This window comes from Cyprinus carpio, unplaced genomic scaffold, assembly GCF_018340385.1.
Source record: "Cyprinus carpio isolate SPL01 unplaced genomic scaffold, ASM1834038v1 S000006728, whole genome shotgun sequence".
Lineage (NCBI taxonomy): Eukaryota > Metazoa > Chordata > Actinopteri > Cypriniformes > Cyprinidae > Cyprinus > Cyprinus carpio.
The window spans coordinates 497,211-512,235 of NW_024879331.1; positions in this window are offsets into that span (position 1 = coordinate 497,211).

Here is a 15,025-nt window from a genome sequence, read left to right on the forward strand (position 1 = left end):
TCTAATATGCTGATTTGCTGCTCAAGAAACATTTCTTCTCGTTATTATCCATGTTTGAAAACTCTATGTGCGGCTTAATATTTTTGTGGAAGCACCATTTTTTAGTAATGCTTTGATGACTAGGAAATTAATGTTTGGTTTAAACAGAATATGTATGTAACATTTAACTTCCTTTACTGTCATTTTGTCGATCAATTTTAATTTAATGCATCCTTGCTGAATAAAATATTAATTTCTTAAAAGGTTTTGAACAGTAGTGTTTAAAGAGTCTAAATTCAGTTTTAAACATGCGTTTAAACATTGCTGCGCTTTCTAGATATCCATGGCAGATATGTGTCCTTGGTGCCTCAAGTCTACAACGCTGAAAGGTATGACCTGTCTCTTTAAGCTGAAGTACTGTTTACTTCACTGCATAATTCTATAATTTACACTCTAACTGTCCCTTTACCAAAGGTTCAAGGTGGATATGTCCCTGTTCCCTACTATCAGAAGGTTAACCAGACCTTGAGACGTGAGATGTTGATGCCTTTCAAAAGTCAGTCCATCCATCATGTCAGCCTGATACTCCTGATGATTGCAGGCATAAATCTTGAATACTTAAAACATCAATAAAACACTTTGATAATCAGTTATGTGGACTACTTTGTTAATAAGTTAAGACAGTTCAGTTTCCTTTTAGCAAAGTACTACATTTATTGCTTTTGGTGAAAATACTGCAGTTGCTTTTTTGCAACTTTAAGGACATTATGAACAAGTGATATACTGACTTCAAGGACATTTTGGTGAAACACAAAAGTGGACAAAATACAATTGTGAAAACATGTACAGCAAATTCGAGAAAACATTTAGGTGGCACAAAAATGCATTCTCCTCTAGATGTCACTAAATAACAAATCTGAACTCCATGTGAGAGAGAGAGTAAAGGCTTTTATGCTTCTTTTAAGAAATCCATTATAAAAATCGGTAGCTAAATGGGGGTGTAAAACACTGTTTACAGGGGAGCGGGGGGGGGGGGGGGGGGGGGGGGGGGGGACAAGTTGCTCAAAACTGCAACAATTGCACTGTTAAAAACGAAAGCGCTAGGAAACAGTGCTTCAAGTTCCCACATTCTTTTGTAAGGTAGCGCGGGGAAATACATTCATTATCTAAGAAAAAAACCCTGTAGTCCCTGAGTGTCCTAACGAATCAACCGTGGAGTGGCAAGACCTATGCTGTAACCTGTTGTCAGACGACGGACCCAGCAGCGTGAACACCTGCAGCAGAATGACCAAAAATACAAGTAAATTGAACTGTAACTGTATTTACAAATTCTTCATTGTCCAGCTTATGCTAAAGGTTTCTCTTAAAAATAAGTTTATATATTTGAAGTCTCACCCCACGGGCAGTGGTTGGCATGTTCTTAGTATTTTAAACCGGCCAGTGTATTCCATGAAGCCTTTTCCACAAGAAACAGACTGTGTATACAAGACAGTGATTCATAAGCATCAACACAGCAGACAGAGAATACTTTCCAGATGCTCAGCATCATTACCAAGACTCATCAGGATGAGAAGATCATTGAAGGTAGATGGCATTTTTTCCCTCCCACCAAAAATGATCATCTGTGTTCGAACACGCAGCGTGGTGGAGTGCCTATTATAAAGTATCCACCAGAAAGGACAAATTATATGGTTACAAAAGAAGGACAAAAAATCTCAGGCTAAAAAAAAACCTTAAAGGGGTGCTATCATGCTTTTTCAGTGTTTCAACTTTAGTTAGTCTTGTAAATATTGCTGTTTTGAGCATAAAAAGATCTGCAAAGTGTACAAAGCTCAAATGTTCCAATTCAAAAGGAGATATTTTTTAAACAAACTATACCACAAACAACGACCTCATTTGGACTACAATGGCATAATTTTCACGGGATTTTGGTGGATATCACAAAGATCGACGAATGGGACGGAACCTGGTGTGAGGCTTTGCACTAGAGAAGGCAATGAGTGTTTATCACAATGTCGGAGACAACACTAGCTTTCCCAAGGCAGACGTAGCTTAGAGTGGTTACAATCATCCGGGTTTAAATCACGCTCAAATTGATTTGATTTTGACTCAGTAATTTACACTGATGCTCACAGCAGAGGGGCAGCGGCTTATGGTACAGGCATGACATGTCTCCCGCACCCAGCGCCGAAAAAAAAAAAAAAGTGCTGTCAATCAACAACCACACACTGGCCCAGCTACCCAATCACAACACACACTGGGCTCCTCTAAGCCATCACAACACACGACTGGGCCCAAGCTAACCAATCACACACACACTGTGCCCAGCTAACCAACGCACCCACACAACTGTGGCCCGCTAGGACCAATCACAAGGCCATTTCGTATTTCAGAATCGGCGGGCCTTCATTTGATGCAGTAACATATTCCCCAGTCGTTCATGCCAGACTGGGAGAGAGGTGTTGGTAATAATGTAAAATATGAGACAAAAATAAATTTTTGAACAACCTAGGATGAGAGCCTGTTCTAGGTACAACCCCCAAAACAAAATCAAGAACCTTGTAAAAGAGCAATAATAGGACCCCTTTAAAATATGCGTTAAGGGTTTAATTAGATAAAGTTGGATAAATCAGAACCGATCTGGTTACCCAATTCCATGAAAGTTGTATGGACTACTTTTTGATGAGAATAAGGTGGACAAATAAAAAAAAGGGTTTTGAATGACATGAGAATGGAGTAAACGATGACAATGTAACGGAGAGGAATGTAGTTCCTCAGGAAAAACGGTGGTTCCAACAAAGTGGGTGATGTTGCCGAGCAACCACCAGAAGTAAAACAAAGAATGTATGTTTGTAATTTACAACAGCTTTTCGAACTTGGCTCAACCAATCAGAATCAAGGGCCAGAACTATCATTTTATAAATATCATGGCTCATCTCAATCAGAATTAAAGAATGTCGTGGAAAAGTTCAATTTATTTCATGTAATCTCAACTCAAAATTGTGAAACTACTTGTGTAATTAAATATAATTCAATCCACACAGACTGAAGTAGTTTAAGTACATTTTTGGTTCTTTTAATTTGTGATGATTTTGGCTCACATTTAACAAAAACCCACCAATTAACTATCTCAACAAATTAGAATTATGTGACATGGCTAAAATCAGCTAAATCAACATCAAACACCTGCAAAGGGTTCCTGAGCCTTCCAAATGGTCTCTCAGTTTGGTTCACTGAGGCTACACAATCATGGGGAAGACTGCTGATCTGATCAGTTGTCCAGAAGACAATCATTGACAACCCATTCACAAGGCAGGTAAGCCACAAACATTCATTGCAAAGAAGCTGTCTGTTCAACAGAGTGCTGTATCCAAGCATGTTAACAGAAAGTTGAGTGGAACGAAAAAGGTTTGGAAGAAAAAGAATGTCACGAACCACCCGAGAGAACCGCAGCCGTATGAGGAATTGTCAAGCAAAATCGAATTCAAGAATTTGAGTGAACTTCACTCAGGAATGAACTGGAGGCGGGTTCAAGGCATCAAGATCCACCCACACACAGACCCGTGTCAAGGAATTTGGCTACACGTTGTCGTATTCCTCCTTGTTAGGCCACTCCTGAACCACAGACACATGTCAGAGGCGTCTTACCTGGCTAAGGAGAAGAAAGAACTTCTGGACTGTCGGCCCCAGGGGTGGTCGGCAAAGTCCTCTTTTGCAGATGAGATGCAAGTTTTGTATTTCATTATGGAAACCAAGGTCCTAGAGGTCCTGGAGGAAGGGTGGAGAAAAGCACATAACACATGTTGCTTGCAGTCCAGTGTTTTAAGTTTCCACAGTCCTGTGATGCTTTGGGGTTGCAATGTCATCTGCTGGTGTTGGTGCATTGTGTTTTTTTTTGAAAACCAAAGTCACTGCAAACCATTTTACCAAGAATTTTGGAGCACTTTCATGCTTCCTTCTGCTGACCAGCTTTTTTGAATGATGCTGATTGTCATTTTCCAGCAGGATTTGGCACCTGTCCCACAACTGCCACAAAGCACCAAAAGTTGGTTAAATGACCATGGTGTTGGTGTGCTTGACGGCCAGCAAACTCACCAGACCTGAACCCCCTAGAGAATCTGTGGGGTCTTGTCAAGAGGGAAATGAGAAACAAGAGACCAAAAAATGCATGATTGGCTGAAGGCCACTGTCAAAGAAACCTGGGCTTCCATACCCACCTCAGCAGTGCCGAACAAGAACGGATCACACTTCCATGCCACTGCCGAATTGAACGGCAGTATTTAAAGCAAAAGGAGCCCCCCCTACCAAGTATTGAGTACATGAACAGTAAATGAACTACTACTTTCCAGAAGTTCACTAAAAATGTTTTTTGGGGGGGGGGGGGGGGGTTGGTTTGTTTTTTAAAATGGTCTTATACGAGTATGTCTAATTTGTGTTAAGACTAGTGAAATTGGTGGTTTTTTGTTAAATGTGAGCCAAAATTATCACAATTAAAAGAAACCAAGACTTACAGTAAACTACTTCAGTCTGTGTGCAGTGAATTTATGTTATACACGAGTTTTTTCACAACTTTGAGTTGAACTTACTGAAATAACTTAACTTTTCCAGCGACCATTCTAATTTATTGAGAATCCACCTGTATATAGGTATAATACCAATTATATCAAAATATCGACATATAAATATTAAATGTGAAACATACATATGTAGAAGTGAAAGTTTTAAATGCCCCACTGTTGTGGTAAGAAACTTCTGAGAAAATCATCCACAGTAAATAATCTTAATTTGGAATTAAATGCATAATAATTCTATATAATATTAAGAATTAAATGAATCCAACAATACGTAATATAACTGTACACTTTGCTTGAATGATGATCATACGTCATAGTTCTGCATTCATGCAGCACACTTCTTAAATCTAGCTTTTTTTCTGCATTTTGCATTTTGCATAATACAGTCTTTACAACTTTGACATACTGAATTTTAAATGACCATGCAACCATTCTCCCATTTTCCCTATAGAACTCCTTCTTACAAACTGGGCCTGGTCATCTAGCCTCCCCACCAATCAGAAATGTGCCATTTCAGGATCACTCAAAACACATGGCGTGTGTCTCCAGCGCATTGATGGATCAGTCTGAGAATAGGAACTTGATTTGCAACAATTAAAAATTGGTATATATATGTCACATTTTCTTTTCAAAATGTATGTTTCATTGTGTTACAATTGATAATATTACATTTTGGGTTCAAACATTTTGTATATCAAAAGATTTATATAGTTTTAATATATAAAAAATCCATATTCCACAGGTATATCAAGAACTAATTCTGCAACTATGACAATGGTTGTACTAATAGAATAACTTTAAAGGGATACTCCACCCCAAAATGAAAAATTTTGTCATTAATCACTTTACTCCCATGTCCCCCGTTCCAAACCCATAAAAGCTTAATTCGTCTTCTGGAAGGAATGCGCTGTTTCTACATGTATTTAGCTTTGATTTGAAATAAACAGCACCTCCTTGTTGCAGGGATGAATACAGGAAAGCATACACAACATACAGTGATATGGAGAGACACCACAGAGGAGACTGTTGACCAAAGGAATTATTGATAAAGTCATTATTTTAGTCTTTTCTCGCTTACAAAAAGTATATTCTCGTCTTGGAGTTTTGTCCGTCAAAAACCACGTCAACAGGAGACTCAGTACAGTTTAAAATCTGAAATGCTCTCAATGCCTGGAGATATTAATCAATCTACCTGCTGAAGAACTAGTTTGTGGATGACTCCTTACCATTGGACACATACCCTGAAGCAGAGTGCTCTCCCAAGCTAACATGAAATCTAGGGAATATCAGAGTCTATTTTTATACTGTAAACAACTAATCATTTTAGTTAACTGGGTGAATTTAGACCAATTGGTTTACTGCAGGGCAGTGCTGTAATCATAAGATTCGTAAGTGCACGTTGCCGGGATGGGTGAGTGTGAAAGTGTCCCGATGACCTGTGACTTGACCTCTGCACCCAGCAGAACCTCCACAGATATCTCAGTATCACTGGAGAAGGACGACCATTCCATCTAAAACCAAACACTATCAGCGGCTAGCGGACTATCAGCTGCTTCGATAAAGGTAACGGCATCTGAACCTGGTTTTTTGTATGGTTTAAATTTGTGGATGAGGTAAATTGTTGTAAAAAAGGGAAGTGGTCACACCAGGACTAGATCTACAACTGTAATATTTGAAGCCATGTTAACCTGTTAACTGTCACCGGTGGGCCCACTTGCCATTACATGTTTTTAAACAGTAATATCTTAGTCGAAAACCTTAAAGGTCTAAACCTAAAGTAATCTTGGTTTGATAGATTTAGTTTGTATGGTTTTGGTATTTATTGTTTTGTTTTTTTAGTGAGTGATTTTTGCTTTATTAATTTTATTTTATTATGAAAACCATGAAAAATCTTTTATTCATTTTCATGGAAAGTGTTCAAAAGATAACATCATTCTTTTTTTCTTCTTTTTTTGAGGGAAAAAAAAAGGTCTAAAGGTGTTTTGAATATATAGAAAAAACAATAAAGTCCAGGTTGGGTCTGTAGCATGTCTTTTTGAGGTTAAATTGAAATCAAATATTGCCATACTGCCCTTAAAACTTCTGAATATGATGTCTACTTCATAAATATTGAGAAACATATGGAAAAACATGTTTCAGATCACTTAAACCATATATGGAAATGGAGGAGCCTTTATACGGTTACTAATGGGGTTTGAGGTCATCTAATGGAAAATCTTGGTACTACACCCAAACAAAATCTCAGTGAAAGCTCATCTTTTGATATGTCAACTTCAAATTTGGAACATAACTTGTTCAGAATTTTGGTTTTGATTTTCTAGCAGTTGTAGAGTAAAACATGTTTTGTAAAATATATACGTATTTTATATCAAATATTTAAATTGACTACATTTATAATTTTCATAAAACCTTCCATAACTTTTTTGTGTATATAATCTTTATAACTTTTCACTTCTACAATAATCTGCCAAGTATCTTCTTTAAAAAGAGACCAACCGTAAGTCTGTGGTCCAAAGCATTCAAAATTTATAGCATAATACATTTTAAGCTGGAAATGTCATTTTCAGGTCTATGCTCTAAACACACATGCCCACGTCATATAATTCATGAGTTACAATTTCAGTTGGCCATTTTTTACAGTGTATACTACATTTTAGATGCTCTGTTTTGACCTTTTTTAACATTAGGATTTCATGGATCTCAAAATAATAAAAAAGCACATATTCTCCTCAAATCAATGTCATTAATCAACATGTTTTTCCTGGGCTAATAAGGACGTGAAATGCTCCAGCTTACTGTCAGTAGCCAATCATAAGTTTTTAGCCCTGAAAATAGCTCATTCCTGTAAAAGTGTGACCAAAAAATTGCTGCCACTCCTCAGTTCATCTGAAGAACTCCATCTCATAGATTAAATTCTCAAATAAAGACGCAGTGTGGAGTAAACAAAAGTTTATAACAACCTTTGTTATTTCATATTCCTTATTTCTAAGAATCGGCGCTCGAGTGGCCTCGTCGGCGTGCACGCCTGCAAAAATAGGGATGGTTTTGAAAAGGTGTTTTTTTATTTACCAGTGATTTTATTTAAAAACAAAAAATCAATGCGTACAATATGCATAAAATTGGATGAAATAGCCTATGTAGCAAATAATTGTGTGGAGGGATTTCCCAGCACAATGCTCATCTCGAACCACACCATGTTACATTTAACAACTAAACATAATAGAAATTGTACCCTAGTTTGTGTGGCACATTATTTAAATTTGAATGTTAAAAGTTCATATTGCTCGTTCTATTCTGTAATAGATCCATACACTCTCTGAATAAAAAGGCGGCATTTATGCATGCTACAGCCTATTACTGGGCAGATCCCTTATGACAATGAACCATGGTTTTCCTAAATTGACCATAGTTTAACTGTAGTATTTGTAGATTTCCAATACAGGTTACATATTTTAACCATGTGTAAACAAAAATATAACCTGATAAGTTGCAATTAAGGCATATCGGATGTTAAAATGCATTTCAAATATAAAGTTAAGTAGGTATTATTACCCATTGTACTCTTAGTAATTTTATAATTTCATACACTTTTCATAATAATTAAAAGTTCAGGTTTTAGAATAAGCATTGTATCCCTTCGGTATCGATATCACCAATTAAAGTATCGGTGTCGTATCAGAAAACAAAAGTAAATGTATCGCCAATCCCGCGAGACCGGCGGCCTGTGTGTCAAGTCTGAGCCACGACCAAATAACATCCCACAATGACAATCCTGGAACAATCCAATATGAACAAGCAAAATAAATACATTAAATAAGGTGAATGTAAGTAAATAAATAAATAATGAAATAACGGAATGATTAAACTTTTTTAGAAAGAAAAAATATTCAGTAGGAGGTAGGGCTTCAGTAGGGTAGTGCTACTACCTTTTTGTGACAATAGTAAAAATAGAAATACATAATTTATCCTGAATAATATATATCATATACTATATATATACTAATATATATTTATATAAGATATATATCTATATATATATTAGATATATATAAAAGATATAATTATATATAAACAGTATATTAGTATCCATAGATATATATAAAGAGTTACAAAGAGTTTTGAATTACAATCCAATTATTTTGAATTAAAAGACATGTAGGGCATCACTTCAATGTTATTTTTATTATTATGTATTTTTGTTTTATATATATATATATATATTATATAAATAGAAATCGAATATAATTTTTATTGACTCTTTATTAGTAATTTGTTTTTTTGTAATTTGTCTAAGTAAGTACACAAATACATAAATGTTTTTTGGTTAGTTGCCAAGATAGCATCTCTAATTTTCATCTAATATTTATATTTTATTTTATTTCTACAATACAGTAACACAATGACCAACATCTCTTATACTAAGATTTTTTTATGAAGATAATTGGAATAATAATAGAATGTCAATAAATACATTAAAATAATAAAAATGGAATAATCATGAATAGTGAAATAAATATAAGTTCAGAAAAAAAAAAAAATAGACGCATACAAAATTTTGTAAAAATTTTTGATACATATAAAAACGAAAGAAGCGAATAAGGGAAAAAAAATAACCCCATGGCAATTCGTAATTCAAGCGGTGGATATATTGCACAACAATGTTAATCCTGATCCTGAAATTATATAATTCCTATTTTTTTGCTAATAACCGTGTTTCTAAATCTACTTCAAATAGCCAATTAGACATTAAACTACAAAACTTAATTCGTCGATGAAAAAAAAACAATGGTATAATATTTTATAGGACTGAGCATAATAAATGGGTGACCATTGGTTGTTAATAAAGCAACCTAACATGACGATCATTACATTTGTGCTTTTAAAATTAATTAAAACTCTCATAGTTATAAACAGCTGACTGAATATAATATTAATATATCATACGCATCAATCATTATCAACATCTTAAATAAGCCTATATATGTACCTATATAATGGTATAAGTTGGTCGCTTTTTTACGGTCTAACAGCGCCCTCTATCGACAAATAATGAAACAACATGCGGGCCACCTTTCTATGCATCTGTTAGGAAGAAGACTCAATCAACATTGACCCTCAGTTTTTAAGGTAACTTGATGCTTGTGGCAGTCTCGACAAGAAGCAACCAGTTTTTAAGGCTGAGAAAGCACTGTTTTTATGGTTATTCTCAGACGGAAGTGCAGACCGCATTTTAAAGGAAAGAAAGGAACCATTAAAGCTGGCCTCTGCCAACAGACAGCAACTGCACACTGAGTTTCACTGTCAGTGTTTATTGTGTAAAAGAAACACCAAACGAACAAAACAGAAAACAGGATCACAAACCTATATCCTATGCATATACAACAAGATACAGAGAAGGAGGACAAGCAGAAACACCCACTGGCAGATGCGGTCAGGCCTACCTCCAGCCACACAATGCAACAGTCTCTCAAGGACATGCAAATAATTAAGGTACGGAACGAAACGCACAGGAGCGCGCAACATTTGCAGTGTGATTTGGTATTCTATTATAATCGCAGGATACTTGGCGAAAGCAAAAAAAAAAAGTACCGTGAATGACTCTAAGACCCTGCTGGCAGCACCTTAGATATTGTATATAGCAACTGATATAAAGCAAAACAAAGCAATAAAACCTTCGCGAAGTATGTGTTTGTTGTAAAGTTAATTTGGGGAAGCAGAAGCATCAGCACAAGAACAAAAATGTACAGTACACATCTTCCAATAAGCCATCAGAATAATGTCTATATAGACAGACCGAACACTGAGCCAAACAACCCTAATCATGCCAAACAAGAGCCTGGGACATGCAAATATTGAACCAGGTATGCAGCAAATTAGTTTTTGTGGCAGGAAATGGTTTTAAAAGTCTGCCATTTCCATGAGTAGAAGCCTTGGTGTCTGAAGTGACAAGGCCATCTCAGTAACAGTATAAAACGGCCACAATCATTGAAAACCGAAAAACCAAAAAAAAAAAAAAAATAAAAACATTATCCTTTACTGCTGTTGGCTTCCCGTGTCTTTGTGGCTGAGAAAACAAACCCAGTATTAGCAGTATGCTGAGAAATAGTGTGCGTGCACTGCTCAATGGCGGTAAAACAACAAACAAAACAAACAGAAAACCACTCCATATATCACTGACACTGAATCAACAGCAGGCTTCTACCGCATTGAATTCCTTGCTTTCCTCGTTTGCTTTTAATTGTGTGTTAAACATTGACCCGGGATTCACAACCAGATACTGGCACACTGATTACTCTGTAGGCACTACTATGTGGATGCACACAGTGGCTGGATGTGGTGTCAGAACAATACAACTATATAAACATGGATCTTTTATCTGAAACATGATCATCTTGCACATAACAGTCTTACGCCACAGTAAAACACATTGCAGTATCATGAACCTCATGATCCATTCACTTAAAAAAAAAGCCTTTTAGTATATATATATCTATTATGTGTAAATATTTTGATTTGAGAGGGGCTTGGATAAAACGCGAAAAGCACAATCACCTAAAACAAAAAGCAAGAATTATACAGTAATCTCATACATATGATCACAAAACAGTATCAATGAAAGCGTTTGTTTTAATATATGCGCTTGATTCCATCAGGATAGGTAGTACACTCTCGTTAGGCTCAGATGTCTTGTTCCCGCAACAGGTGAGTATGAGTTGTCAAACTTCAGCTGGTATGTACCATTCTCCATGGGAAAGAACTCGTGGCTCACGCTCTGAACACCCCAGATGACTGTCCCTGGACGGTATCACAGGCAGGATTCTCCCCAATATGTTAGACGTCGGTCAAACTGATTCTTAGGAAGGCCCTCTCATCAAAATCTCCGAGGAAACCCAGGGACCATTTTGACTGAAGCCAGAGTTGTCCAAGAGAATCACTGCAAGTGATCGTGCATATGCATCTCCTTATTATAACGCTTGTGTACAAAAAAAAAAAACGTTTCACAACAATTTCATATGGACATTGAAACCAATATACAAACTATTATTTTTGTACACATAAGCAACCATTTCCCATGCCATCCACAAATATTCATCAGTGCCTGGAAAAAAATGGGTTTTTCGTATAGCTAGCTATGTCTATCTATCTCTCAGACGTTCTATCTCGCATAGCTATTCTTTCTTCTTCTATTCCTAACCTCTATCTTCTATCAATCGTATCTATACAACACAAACACACACAAAATATTAAAAAAGTTGAAAAAAAGTGTGTGACATTGTAGTGAAGTTTTAAAAAACAGCACTCTTTAGGCATATTTGAAATGCGAAACTTTTTCTGTTACAAGGTAAAGTAGTCTTTACTGGGGCCGACATTGATCAATGCATCCTTGTGAAGAAAAATAACAAATTAAAAAAATCATAAAAAATTAAAAAAAGATCTGACTAAACGTTTTGACAAATTAGTGTAATAAATAATTATAATATATTACAATTTTCTTCATAAGTAATAGTAATAATTAATAATTAATATTATCCAAATAATGAGTCTTTTGGCATTTTGGTAATGAAAATTGTGGACCAAGGGCGGGAGCTGAGAAATCGCCCTCAGAGGGTGTGGTATTTATAATTATATCATTACGCAAAAAACAAAGCCTTTAAAGGTAGAGGTTTTTTATTGGCTATGAAAACCTGGCTTAACAGTTTTAATTAATTACTTGGATTTGAGGTTTTAATAACACCATAACGGGGAACAAAAATCTTGACAGGTTTCTTGAGAGTCACACCGCGTTAAAACTAATTTGTTAATTACAAACTGACGGCAACTGCAAATGTGGTGGAATCCTACCCAGAATGTCTGACCAAAAAGCGACAACACAACGCGCGAAGTACTCCGAACCATTCCAGGTGTCCTGCACTTGACTCCTCTCGTACTGGAGTAAACGAAGGTGGTACAGAGTCATGGCGTGAGGCGTAGTGGACTGGGGAGACGTCGAAGTAGACCCCAAACCAATGTCTAGCCACTCTGGGGCGGAAACGCCACTAGCACACGCGCTTGGCCTTGCGTAGATGACAGTCCTGCCGTTGGACCCGCAGAATGTCGCTTATACCTCGAGATGTCAGCAACTAGTCATCAAGCTCTTCCGGAGAGCCCGCGGAAAGAGGCCGCGCCTTGCGTGTGGGGACCGCTCGCGTGTCAGCGGAGTGAAGGAAGAGCGGCAAGAGATAAGTGGACCTGCTAGAGGTTATATCCGGCCATTAGAAGTATATTAAGGTTTATATCTAGGTACAGTAACTTTCAGTACCAGCAGTGTGTAATTGCAATTTTTTTTCTGTTACAAACCTAGCAATTCCCAATGCCTCCCAAAGTTCTCATTGCCTGGAAAATTGTGTGAGTTATTATCAATCAACCATATACTTAATCTGGATATCTATCAATAAATACATGTACAAAATAGTAGAATCAGGCAACTTTTTGAAACTACCGTTTTGGGATTGTGATGACGTTACACAACCGCTCAGAGGCGCAGTGGCAACTCAGAAGTGATATGTAACTACAAGGAAAAAGGTCACTACATTTACCGTGATCAAGGACAACGGAGTTTAATAAACAACACCCACAGGGGTCCGTGTCCACAGACACGGTCTGGAATCGTAAAACTGTCAGAAAATTTCTAGCTCACAATTTAATTGATTATGTCCCATATTTTTTCGGTCAGAAAGTCAACATTTATCGTGATTGAAAGCCAAAATATAAATGCCAAGTCTGTATATTTACAGACTAATCCACACTATTTTGGTAGAGGGGGGTGCAAAAATGACAATTTTCACCTGAGAGCGGATGGCCAAAAAAACGACAAGCGGTACATAGTGCTTTGTGTCATTCTAACGAAAAGCCATCATGTTTAATTTTCATACAGAGATGGTAGGTCTGTTATAAAACATACTGTGACAAAATCTTAGCGGCCTTCTGAGAGTCAATGCCGGTGGCCCCGGTGACCATTGAAAAATGGGAAGTACAAGCGACTCGGCAACTGTTTTGAACTCTTAGTATCTGCAGGCCTCCTGTTACTCAAGCAAGTATTACAAATAGGGAATTAACTGCCCTTTTTTTTCCCTGTCACTCAAGGCTTATGGGCTGATCGGCCAAAATGGGCATAAACGAAGTAATAATAATAAATAATCGGCTATAATGCCTAATAATCCAGCCCTATGAGTATATCCAAAGCCACCTACAGTTGGCATTCAAGGATATATTTTATAGCACAGCCGCATTCATGGCCGCAGGAACAGTCATGCACGTTGCGTTACGGTATTAATAATAATAATAATAATAATTAATATCACCTAATCGCTGTAATATAATTAATACATACTCTTTCACCAAAAAAAATAAAAATAATGATTAGCATAACTTGAGCTTTTTTGGTGACTATGCGGAGAGGGAAGAGCCTGAATTAATAGATAATAAACTGATAGATTGCCAGTCATTGAGTTTGCATTGCATATAATCAAATACTTTTACAGAGGTTTCAGTTCATGTAAAACATTAACCGAGCCTAAATATTGCTATAAAAACATACTTATGATACATGCATTACTACAGAGCTCGGCCCTTAGGAATCAGGCTAGATGCTGATAGCGGTTTTGCCAAACGCACCTAAGCATCAAGCGTGCTAAAACAAGATATATATAAAGACACCACTACATCTTTACAAGACCAACATATCTTTAATAAAACAGCTATGTTTCGAGGGTCCGTGTGGGGAAACAACTTCAATGTTGATATCAGTGTCTTCGCTCAGCTCAAATTTTTTTGATTATTTCAAAAATGCTAAATTTTTTAGCGCAGGGTTAAGTGTGAAGTAATGCTATCCTGTGAGTCGAAAAGCCTCTGGCCTTAAATGCCACGCGATGGGCTCATATGTAACAGCAGTCACATCCACTGTTTGTAGAGACAGGGGGGTCAAAATGCCTCAATATTCACCCTGAGATGCGGAGCGGCCAAATTAAACGTACCTCAGTGGACTGAGCAGGTCTTGGGAGAGAGCGGCTGCATCATGTTATTTTTACACAGTGGATTGGTGAGTCTGTTAGTAAAATCTGTGGGCTTGAAGTCTTCAAGCGACAATTGTTAGGATGAGGTTTATGTGCCAATGGTGACCATCTGAAATAACCCTGAGGGGGAAACCTGCTACAAACACTCTTCCAAAGGTTTTGCTCGTACAGATCTTTGCATGCCTGGTATACCAGGATGAAGAGAAGGAAGAGACAAACAGGATCTAGGGGCGACTGACGTCTGGATGCAAGCTCCTGATGGGTCTCTCGATTCTCCAGTGTCTACAGCAGCAAGAACACGCGATTCTATAATAACCATCTCATAATCATGAAGATTCATATAATCATCTGACTGAACTCTTACCTGACTCGGAGGATGGCTTAGCCAATGAACCTGCGCAGGGAGTATTTGGCATGCTA